Source organism: Eublepharis macularius, chromosome 19, assembly GCF_028583425.1.
Source record: "Eublepharis macularius isolate TG4126 chromosome 19, MPM_Emac_v1.0, whole genome shotgun sequence".
NCBI classification, from domain to species: domain Eukaryota; kingdom Metazoa; phylum Chordata; class Lepidosauria; order Squamata; family Eublepharidae; genus Eublepharis; species Eublepharis macularius.
The window spans coordinates 23,623,203-23,631,570 of record NC_072808.1 but is presented as its reverse complement, the minus strand read 5'-3'; the positions used below and the strand labels follow the sequence as shown (position 1 = coordinate 23,631,570).

The 8,368-nt window shown below is 49.0% G+C and overlaps 1 protein-coding gene across 1 annotated transcript in view; it reads left to right on the top strand.

The window, feature by feature from the left end:
- Positions 1–1,313: 1,313 nt before the first annotated feature.
- Positions 1,314–8,368, top strand: part of BGN (biglycan) — a 58,289-nt gene continuing 51,234 nt past the window's right edge. Inside the window, exon 1 of the mRNA XM_055003619.1 lies at positions 1,314–1,521. The gene's annotated coding sequence lies outside the window, so the exon portion shown is untranslated. The remainder of the gene's footprint in view (positions 1,522–8,368) is intronic.

Genomic DNA, 8,368 nt, shown 5'->3' with positions numbered 1-8,368 from the left:
CTGCACCAGGATGCTAGCGTGAAATCCCCTCCTGAAGACAGAACAAGAGGCTGAAAATGAGAGATATTTAGGATGTGCTCTGTTGCACTGGTGTCCTATGAGGTCACTTTCACAAAACCAGGGCCGTTTCCGCACGGCTTACCTCAACCCGGAACGCTGCGCAACATGCCGAAAAAACCGCGGAAGATCGCATATTCTCGCGCGAGTTTTGCACAATGTTGCACAACATCGCCAAAACTCGCGCAAGAAAACGTGATCTTCCGTGGTTTTTTCGGTATGTTGCACAGCGTTCTGGGTTGAGGTAAGCCATGCAGAAACGGCCCAGTTTAGGATTCAAATATGGAAGGAAACTTTTTTTAAAAAACAGAGAAGAGTTCACAACTTCTGCACAACTTTTTACATCCGTAGAATCAGGCCTTGTTCCATGAATGGAGCTGATGGATTTTTTAGCAGTGGGGGTGTGTGTGGGAATTTGGATTGTGATGTGAAGGGAGGTTACGCATCCCCTCCTGTCCTGAAATGGCCCGTCAGAGCTGCTCTGTGCTCGTTTCCCATGAGACTGGCTGACTTACTCTTGAGACCAGGGGGTGAAATTGAGTCGGTGCCGGAGGCTTGCCGTGTTAGTCCGCCATAGCAAACGAGCCAGTTGCATCTGGGTTTCATGTTCTGTCTCTTGTGCTCTCATAACCCTTCTCTCCATGGATTGTGTCCTCAACCATCCATCATTTCATTCTTTGTCGCCATTGTGCTCCCTGGCCTTCTTCCTCCCTTCCCCACAGGGCCTTCTCTCCCGCTTGCTCTTCCTGTCCTAACGTCTGTTCCCTCCTGCCCATTGTTTGTTCAAAGGCCTGAAATAGCCTCTGCCCAGATCGTTTCCAACAAGATGGCTTCCTCCCTTTCTTTCTCATTGCCCAGTCAGAGAAGACAAATATTTTGCATGGCCTTAAACCAACACAGAAACCGCCCTCTCCATCACCACAAAACTAGGATGTTCCCCCCACCCTCCACCCCATCCTACCCCCATTTCAGACCAGTGTCTCCCCACTGCCGTCCTAACCCCTGGCTCCTGTGACCAGTCTGAAAAGAAAGACTGACAAGAAAAGACTGCCATTTTGGACTAGGGCAGGGGGTGGGAGAAAACTTCCATCCTTGAGGTTGGGCGGTTTTTTCCCCCCTCTGTCTTTTAATTTTCCCCCTTTTGGCAGGTGGTTGATGGAAACCACATGACGGTTCAGCCCTGAAGTCTTTTTTTTTTTGGGAGTGTGTGTGTGTGTGTAGCATGAGCTCTGTACCTCATTGAAACCAGCCTGCCTACAAGGGAAGTCAACCCCTCTCAGTTCCCTCCAGTACAGCCTCCTCCAGGCTCCAGCCTGCAAAGGGCTTGACACAGCTCCGATCTGCTGGCGGAAAAGCGGAGTGGAGGAACCAGGGAAGAAGAAGTCCGTTTCCAGGCAGAAGGGACAAGGAGCTTGGTTGGAGAAGGAAGCCTGCCCCACAGGACCATATTGTTGTGACTCAAAGGTAGGGTTTCTTTCCTTCTTTTCCTTCTTCATTTCCTTCCCTGCAGTGCATTTAAACATTTTTGCAACGTTTTTACATCAGGTTTCCTGATAAAGGAAAGTTGGTTACTCTTAAAGGTGCTACTGGACTTTTTTCTATTTTGCTACTATAGACTAACAGGCTAACTCCTCTGTTTCCTGACAGTGTATGAGTTATGTTCCTGGGACCACACAGAAACCCCTGGTATGGGGATGGAACCCAGGAGTCCTTTCACTAAATCTTCACCTCAATGCTGTCTCCTTCTAACCATTAGATTTCTCACCCCCCCACCCCCAATTCCTGCTTATTACTCATCACCCTTCCATTCTCCTCTGAGGACATAATTCTGTCCCACTGTTTTAACTTATACTTTGTTCAGTCCCCCTCCATCTAACCATTAGAGACCACTCCCGGCAAGTCACAGAGCTGGGAACAAACTCAAGGAACCCTAGATACCAAGCCCCCTCCTCCTCTGAGTCACATTTCCTTCCCTGAAGTCTCGGCTCCCCTACCTCTGCTTTAGCTTCTGACCATATAATATGTATCTTGTATGTTTTAGAGGAATTGTGGCTGTCCAGTCCGTTTCTGCTCCCCCACCTCCGCTCTCCTACCAAGCGGATGGGAACTGGGGCTGTTAACAGCTTGCTCTTAAACTCCCTTGTTCTCAGGTTTCCGCTTGTTTCATCTGCTTGGCAGCTGCCTTATGACACTGTGAGAACAAGATGAGACTTTTTGGTTTCATTCCCCTGGAAGAAACTTCTGTGCTCCCAGGCGGCTGGTGCTGTTTTTTTTTCCCCCTCCCCTCCTTCTGGAAGGGAGCTTTGTAGTGGCACATAAACCAAACTTGGGCTCGTACGCCAACCTCGACCGTTGCCATTCCGATCAAGAGTTATTCTTGTTACCATGTCCTGCAAACTTTTTTTTGAGGGGTGGTTTGTGCAAAATGCTTTTTTATTCATGCACAGTCAGAACTACAGCTCTTGGGCACAATGACACTGGAGGAGGGTCTGCTGCATGTTGGGGGGTGGGGCACAATTTGGACTTTTACGCCTCAGACACCAAAATATTTTGGGCCACCCATGTGCCTAGTCCTCATTTTCCCTTCATACAAACTTGCCTGAAGAAATGTTTTGAATGGGGTGATTGCTGGAAACTTGTGGACTGTAGCCTGGGCTGTATTAGGATATACCGAGCTGACACCTTACCACCCTCGCCTTTTAGCATGTGCCTGAGAAAACACCGAAATGTTTACATGGAGAGGTTCTGGTTCCGTGGTCTTCTGAGTGCGGTTTGGGCTCAGAATCCCTTTGGTTTTATCTGACTAGCTTTTGGATCCTTTCAGGGCTTTAGGTACTTCAGATTCCTGTACTAATTAAAAATTTGCACTAAAAACGGCTATTACAACCACTATGAATTATGTAAATTAAGAAAAACATTGCGACATAATTTGTTCTGCAATTTTATTAAGATTGGCTCTTGTTTGAAAAGCAGGTGCCATAGTGGTCCATGTGGTAGCATGCAGGCTTCTGGGGGCTAGGACCTGCACACTTTCAAGCAGGTTTTTTTCTTCTGTGATAAGGACTAGAAACTTGTTTTTTAACAGACAACCCCCCCCCGGCCATAGAGGTTCTTGGGAAGTTTAAATCTTGCTGTCCCATAGATGTTTAGTGTCTAGCCCTCTCTGCTTACTGATTCTAGCCCACAAGGTTCCTGTTGAATTAGACCACCAGTGCAGTCCTAAACAGTTACAACCCCCTTTAAGGGACTCCGTTTAGGACTGCAGTGCCCAGGTCTGTCTTGCCCTGCTTTCCATTCCCCCAGTGGCCCCCCCAGTGCCCCCAAGAAGCTGACAAGCAGGGGAGGAAGGCACAAGCCGCCTCCTTGCCCTCCAGCAGTTCACCCACACGGAAGTCCCTTGGAGCAGCCCTGGCTAATAACCACTGGCAGACCTATCCTCTACTTGTCTGATCTCCTCTAAGCCATCACATTCCATAATCTCACAATGGTTTCTGTGGCAAAGTATTTTCTCTGGTCTGCCCAGGACCGACTGCCAATTATCGTCGTCCTCCCCTTTGGAGGAGCTCTTGCTTCCTCTTCCCCCAGCCAGAGTCTGACCACAGGGCTCCACTCCTTCCCGCAGCTGGGGACGACAACTGAAAGCCTTTACCCCAGGAACCCTGTCCCTTCTCAGATGAGAACCAGGCCCCCAGAGGTTGGGTCCTGTGGTGTACACATCCCGCTCTGTCTTTTTTGATCCAAGTGTGGCTGTTAGTTATGGGTGGAATACGGGACTTGGCTGCCTTGTCTTTGTCCAAAGTGAGCATGAAACATGAGTGGTGCAGCCTGGGAGAAGTTTTCATTCATCGCCAGCATAAATGTTTGCAAACCTGGATGGCTAAGCCGGCAGCGTTTCCTGGAGCATCCTATTCCTATACTTGAACGCCGGTGACATGTGGGGGCCCCAAGGCGGGTGGGAATTCCCTTCTCCTGCCAGTTCCAGTTCTTTGAACGAGTTATGCAGAAGGGAAAAATGCTAGCTTCACAAAAAGAAGGGAAGAGGACCCGGTTCCGAATGGGTTTCGATGGAGGGGAAGACATCAGGTCAGGTGGAGGGGAGCTGGCGGCTGGCGTTGAGCAAAAGAGAATGACAGGCAGAGTTTTAGGAGGAGGGACGTGGGTGACCCAATGGGAAGGAGAGGCAGGGCTCCCGAGTTCTGTCTCCATCTCTGAGGTCCAGCAGGCTTGGACAGGGAGGGCTGGGAGAACCCTAGGCTCCTGAAACCTACAGCCTTCTGCCAGCCCCTGCCCTGAGGCCATGTGGTTTCCTTGGCACAAGGACTGCCGTGCTGGCAGCCATGGCCCATTGCCTGCCTCTACATCACCAGCAGAGCCCCCACAGATGCCAAAGCCAAGTGGGTTCTTCCTGGCTACAGCACGTGGTGAAACTTCAGCCACCCCACTTCGTAGAATGCCTCCTAGAATATCTGAACTCTTTCATGAGATTGTATTTTGCTACCCAAAGCTTGGCCAGGCTGCTGCCCTCTCCTCCAGTTCCTTCCTTCCATTGCATGGGTATCCTTCAAATCTGTCAGAGAATTAGGATGTGTGTGAAAACCCGCCAGTTTGCAGCACTATGCTGGGATCCAAAGCCCGTCAGGAGATGGCCTGGGGCTGGGAGCTCGAATGCCGGGGGGGCAAGGTGGGAGGTTCAAGAGAGGGCTATTTTATTATTTTTATTTATTGAAAAATCATATTTTAGGTCTGTTAACAAAACTTATCTGGCTTTATATACATCCCACTTTTCCCAGAGGCAAGAGGTTCCATTGCCCTTTTGAATGTGGTTGCCAGCTCCAGGTTGGGAAATTCTTGGAGATTTGGGGGCAGAACCTCAGGAGGAGGACTGGGTTTAAGGGGAGAAACCGCCGTAGAGATAGGATGCTGTTCAGTCCACCCTCCATAGCAGCCAATTTCTCCAAGGGAAGTTAGCTAGAGATAAGCTGTAATTCCAGGAGAACACCAGATCCGACCTGGAGGTTGGTGACCCTACTTTAAGAGGAGGGGACAGCAGAAATTTTGGAGATTGTTTAAGCATTTATTTCATTCATGATCACACAAGTAGACCCAGAGAGGCACTCCCTGTAGAATGCAGATCCACCCAGAGAGAGCGATTCGGTTTCCCAGGGCACTTCAGCACTCTCATAGCGTCTCTCTCCAACCCTGCCAGACTCTTCTCTCACACACTCACAGCACAGCTACAGCCCAGTCTTCCTAGGCTAAAGCCATTCATGTTAGCCAGACAGCAGCGTGCAGCAATAAAGTGCACGAGAGTGTTCAAAACACTTCTTGTGTTCTACCCTGTAATTCTTACAGTCTCCCTGAGTGCCACTCTGGTGTAAACTAAGATCTCCCATACCTGGCTTTCAAACTGCACTCTGCTGCTTGGCTAGCCAAGTGATGTTGGATCAGTCATCGGCCTAGCCTGCCTCACAAGGCTGTTGTAAGGATAAACTGGAGATGGGGAAAACCATGTACCATTCCCTGAGCTCCTTGGAGGAACAGCAGGGTCAACACCGTACGAAATAAACAAACTAACAAGTCAGTATGGTGATCTCATACTGTTTAGCTAAGGATGAATAATTAAGGCAGAGGTGGGGTTGCAGCAACAGGAGACTTTGTGGCCCTCGGTTCACCACTTGACACTCGAACAGCGGTGCAGCAGACTGTGATGCTGGCTTGGTGTGCAGTGTTTGGTGAGAGGCTGCACGCCTGGTGCACATTTCACTACAGTGTGGTGCCTCAGAGAGGGGAAGGGATCAGGTGGTTGAGACCGGAGGGACAGAAGAGCGACGTAGCAGGAGGGGCACCATTTCAACTGGTAAACATGAAATTAATATAGATCAAGATAGGTACTGTCTGTAGCAGTAGAGAAGAGCAAGAGTCCAGTAGCACCTCTAAGACTAACAAAATTGGTGGTAGGGGATGAGCTTTCGTAAGTCACATGAGCTTTCATGAGTCATCGGAAGAAGTGAGCTGTGACACATGGAATTAACAAATTACGCAAATCATTTTAATTGCACACCAAAGTGCCAGCTGGTTTATTTACCACTGTTCTTTTCTTGTCTCTCCTCCACACAACTCAGGGCAGGTGCTACTAGGATTCCACCGTTCTTTTCCCACAGTAACCCTCAAAGTAGGTTGGGCTGAGGGAGAGAATTACTGGCCAGCGTCAGGGGTGCAACTACCATGCAACTCCCACCCCCTAAGATTCCCTTCAAGTTCCTCAACATACTGCCCTGTTCTTCCCCAAACTTCTTATGACACCACATCACACATCTTGCCTATCTCTAGGGCCCCCAGAGTGACCGGGGACTCCAGAAATGTGTCCCCCTAGTTTCCCCCACACCCCCGTGAAAAATCAGGTTCTACATCTTAAAAATATTCTGAAACAGCAACTCAGAGCAGAACCACAAGTGACAAAAGGCACAGATTGGACACTTGTCAGCTTCCCTCAAGTTTTGATGGGAAATGTAGGCGTCCTGGTCTCACAGCTTGGCTCTCTGACTGCTGTCCAATGGACTTTTCAACTGTCACTTGTCCAACATTCCGCCAAGCTGCCTACATTTCCCATCAAAACTTGAGGGAAGCTGACAAGTGTCCAATCTGTGTCTTTTGTCACTTGTGGTCCCGCTCTTAGGCTTCTTTTCTCTTGTCTTTGAGGCTCATCCTACAACTTTTGAGGCATCGCTGGCCTTTTCTACACCAGCAATTTACTCCTCTCTTTTTGAGTATTCACTCCTCAAGGATGAGATTCGTTTTGGCCCGTGTACCTTTCCGCACACCGCTTTTAATCCTGGTGTAGGGGCTGTCTTTTTCTGCCGTTACTTCCGTGGAATAAAGAGGGGTATGTGGTGAGATGTGGACATCATCGTTGGCATCGCAGTCGGCATCACCAGTGCCGTTATATCATCACCACCCCTTTAAAAAAATTTTCATGTATGCCCAATTGTATTATTACATTATGATGCTCAGGGCTTTTTTCTGGGAAAAGAAGTGGTGGAACTCAATGGTGGAACTCAGGACCGCACAATGACGTCACTTTGGGTCAGCTGGAGCAAGGGGGGAGTTTTTAAACGTTTAAATCACCCTCTGCGAAAATGGTCACATGGCCAGCGGCACGGAGGGCAATCTAAACTCCCCTCTGTCTGGAGATCAGGGGGCGGGGCCACTGGCTATGTGACCATTTTTAAGAGGTGCTGGAACTCCATTCCACCGTGTTCCCGCTGAAAAAAAGCCCTGCCAACATCAAGATGTTATGATGACAAAAGGCGCCCATCACTAAGGTGTTAGCAGTAGGGGAAAAAACCAAAACAGAAATAAAAGCAAAAAGAAATCCAACATGGTCTGCGTGCAGTGTTGAAACAGAGTCACCCCAGACAGAGAACTTTTAATCCCAAAAGCCTAGAACCCTAAAAGAGATCCATGTAACCACAACACAAACTAACCGTCATTATATTGTTATGATGCACTACTATAACGTCATTTTGCTTGGTTTTTAAAAAAAATTACCTGATATAGGACAGCCGTGCTCAGGATAGGCATTTTTGTTTAGGATTTATGACCCCCCCGCCATGGTCCAAATCGGAGAGCCCGGTGCAGGCTGACCCAGAGCTGGGAGGCAGAGGCAAGCGTGGGGGAGGGGGGAGTGGCACAGAAAGGGTTGCCAGGTCCCTATACGCTCCTGGTGGGAAGGGGGAAGACCTGGCACTTATGCATGCACGTTCTTCGTGCTGGTGTGATGACGTCACTTCCAGGAAGTGACATCATCATACTGACAGTGGGCATGCTCCCACGCTTTGTGCAGTGCCAATTCCGTCCACTTGGGGCCAAAATTGGCCTTTGCGAAGCATAGGAGCATGTCCACTGCCGCTGTGATGATGTCACTTGAGGAAATGACATCATCATGCCTTGCCAAGAGCATACCTTGCAGCGATCAGTGGGCAACAGGGCAAACTCCTGGAACCCTGGGCACAGAGAGGGAAAAAAACAAAAGGAAAATTCTGCCTGTTTGAAAACACTGACTCAAAACTGCATGGAGAAAAATATTAGGGAATAAGCACAGGCAGAATATTCAAAGAGAAGTCTTGAAAACACCGCATTGAAATCTGAAGACGGAGTTAAGCGTCTGGAATTCAGAAGAAAATCCAAAGAGCTATGGGGCCAAAAGCATCAAAAATTGCCTGTGCAGAAAGGGCCACCATCTTGACAGGCATGAGGGCCAGAAACTATTTTTTAAAAGGTGAAAACCCTACCCAGATCCGGAACAACTGGC